This window comes from Osmerus mordax, chromosome 23 (genome assembly GCF_038355195.1).
Source record: "Osmerus mordax isolate fOsmMor3 chromosome 23, fOsmMor3.pri, whole genome shotgun sequence".
NCBI classification, from domain to species: domain Eukaryota; kingdom Metazoa; phylum Chordata; class Actinopteri; order Osmeriformes; family Osmeridae; genus Osmerus; species Osmerus mordax.
The window spans coordinates 10,755,585-10,758,084 of NC_090072.1; the positions used below are offsets into that span (position 1 = coordinate 10,755,585).

At 55.9% G+C, this 2,500-nt stretch overlaps 3 non-coding genes across 3 annotated transcripts; all 3 read left to right on the forward strand.

Annotated features, from left to right (window-relative positions):
- Nucleotides 1-275: 275 nt before the first annotated feature.
- LOC136968017 (U2 spliceosomal RNA) lies at nucleotides 276-466 on the forward strand. The gene has a single exon (XR_010879552.1). It is a non-coding gene; the product is annotated as a U2 spliceosomal RNA (small nuclear RNA).
- Nucleotides 467-1,218: 752 nt separating this feature from the next.
- Nucleotides 1,219-1,336, forward strand: LOC136932305 (U5 spliceosomal RNA). The gene has a single exon (XR_010874600.1). It is a non-coding gene; the product is annotated as a U5 spliceosomal RNA (small nuclear RNA).
- A 406-nt stretch (nucleotides 1,337-1,742) lies between these two features.
- Nucleotides 1,743-1,933, forward strand: LOC136968019 (U2 spliceosomal RNA). Its single transcript, XR_010879553.1, has one exon. It is a non-coding gene; the product is annotated as a U2 spliceosomal RNA (small nuclear RNA).
- Nucleotides 1,934-2,500: the final 567 nt, after the last annotated feature.

Here is a 2,500-nt window from a genome sequence, read left to right on the forward strand (position 1 = left end):
TTTCCGCTTCCGTCCCTGCTTGTCCTGCGGCTTTTGGCCTGGGCTTTCCGCTTCCGTCCCTGCTTGTCCTGCGGCTTTTGGCCTGGGCTTTCCGCTTCCGTCCCTGCTTGTCCTGCGGCTTTTGGCCTGGGCTTTCCGCTTCCGTCCCTGCTTGTCCTGCGGCTTTTGGCCTGGGCTTTCCGCTTCCGTGGTTTCGGCCGTTCTCGGTGTGGTGACCGAGCGGCCCAGGTGGTGCACGGAGGGTCCGCGCGCCGGGGGCGTCCGATAATGCGGTCATCGCTTCTCGGCCTTTTGGCTAAGATCAAGTGTAGTATCTGTTCTTATCAGTTTAATATCTGATATGTCCTCCATGCGAGGACAACATATTAAACGGATTTTTGCAACAGGGAGTCGGAACAGGGGCTCGCTCCGTCCGCTCCGCGCATCGCCCCGGTATTGCAGCGTCTCCGGGAAGGGTGCAATCTTTCTAAGCGTGTCAAAGAGAAAAGCTAGTGAGGGAGGGAGGGAGGGAGGGAGGGAGGGAGGGAGGGAAGGAAGGAAGGAAGGAAGGAGGGAGGGAAGGAGGGAATGTCTGAATGAGTGAGGTTTGGGGGAGAGGGGTTTAGGTTAGGGCTAGGGTTTTTGGGGTGAGGGTCAAAAAACCCTCAAAAGGGGGGGGCCCCCCAACAAAGCGGAACAAGCGATCCCTACCAAAAAAACGGGGTGAAAAGGGGGTGTGGGCGGAGCCCTGTCGGCCGGTGGCGTTTTCCCGCCCTTTTAGATATAAAAAAAAATAAAAAAAAAAAAAAAAAAGGGAGTGACTGAGTGACTGAGTGAGTGAGTGAGTGAGTGAGTGAGTGAGTGAGAGAGAGAGAGAGAGAGCTGGCTGACATTCAGCGGGGCCGAGGTGAAAAACTGGAAGGCAATCGGAAAGAGTTTTTTATCGCCGTGTCAGTCGACACCAACACAGAGTCGATTGGCTGGAAGGCGCATACGATAAACGTGTAGGGATCTTAATGGAGAATAAGCGATCAATGAAATGGATAAAGTGCCGTAAGGAAAAGCCAAGCGGGCGGGCCGAGCCCCTCTGCGGCCCGTGGCGTTTCCGCGCCTTTTTTTTCCCGAGAAGGATGCGGTTCGCCCCGGTTCTCCCCGGTTCTCCCCGGTTCGCCCCCGCGGACGGGTGAGTCAGGGCCAACGGAGGGGTTGGGGGTAGGCCGTTTGGGTCGTTTCAAATCGACGCTCTGGTTCCCCTTCAGCACGCACAAGCCTTTCGCCTTTTACTAAAGACTTCCGTGGAGGGGAGCGCCGACGAGTGAAACGTGGTATTTTTGGGAGGCTTTGCCCGAGGGAGGGCAGAGCCTGATGGACGTGTGACAAAAGCAGGGTGAGGTTGGCTTTGGGGTTAGGTGCGTGCCTGCGGGTAAGGCAGGTTTTGTCTTTGCTTCTTCTGTAGCTGTTTCAATTCTGTTGCCTTTTGGCCTGGGCTTTCCGCTTCCGTCCCTGCTTGTCCTGCGGCTTTTGGCCTGGGCTTTCCGCTTCCGTCCCTGCTTGTCCTGCGGCTTTTGGCCTGGGCTTTCCGCTTCCGTCCCTGCTTGTCCTGCGGCTTTTGGCCTGGGCTTTCCGCTTCCGTCCCTGCTTGTCCTGCGGCTTTTGGCCTGGGCTTTCCGCTTCCGTGGTTTCGGCCGTTCTCGGTGTGGTGACCGAGCGGCCCAGGTGGTGCACGGAGGGTCCGCGCGCCGGGGGCGTCCGATAATGCGGTCATCGCTTCTCGGCCTTTTGGCTAAGATCAAGTGTAGTATCTGTTCTTATCAGTTTAATATCTGATATGTCCTCCATGCGAGGACAACATATTAAACGGATTTTTGCAACAGGGAGTCGGAACAGGGGCTCGCTCCGTCCGCTCCGCGCATCGCCCCGGTATTGCAGCGTCTCCGGGAAGGGTGCAATCTTTCTAAGCGTGTCAAAGAGAAAAGCTAGTGAGGGAGGGAGGGAGGGAGGGAGGGAGGGAGGGAGGGAGGGAGGGAGGGAAGGAAGGAAGGAAGGAAGGAAGGAAGGAGGGAGGGAAGGAGGGAATGTCTGAATGAGTGAGGTTTGGGGGAGAGGGGTTTAGGTTAGGGCTAGGGTTTTTGGGGTGAGGGTCAAAAAACCCTCAAAAGGGGGGGGCCCCCCAACAAAGCGGAACAAGCGATCCCTACCAAAAAAACGGGGTGAAAAGGGGGTGTGGGCGGAGCCCTGTCGGCCGGTGGCGTTTTCCCGCCCTTTTAGATATAAAAAAAAAAAAAAAAAAAAAAAAAAAAGGGAGTGACTGAGTGACTGAGTGAGTGAGTGAGTGAGTGAGTGAGTGAGTGAGTGAGAGAGAGAGAGAGAGAGCTGGCTGACATTCAGCGGGGCCGAGGTGAAAAACTGGAAGGCAATCGGAAAGAGTTTTTTATCGCCGTGTCAGTCGACACCAACACAGAGTCGATTGGCTGGAAGGCGCATACGATAAACGTGTAGGGATCTTAATGGAGAATAAGCG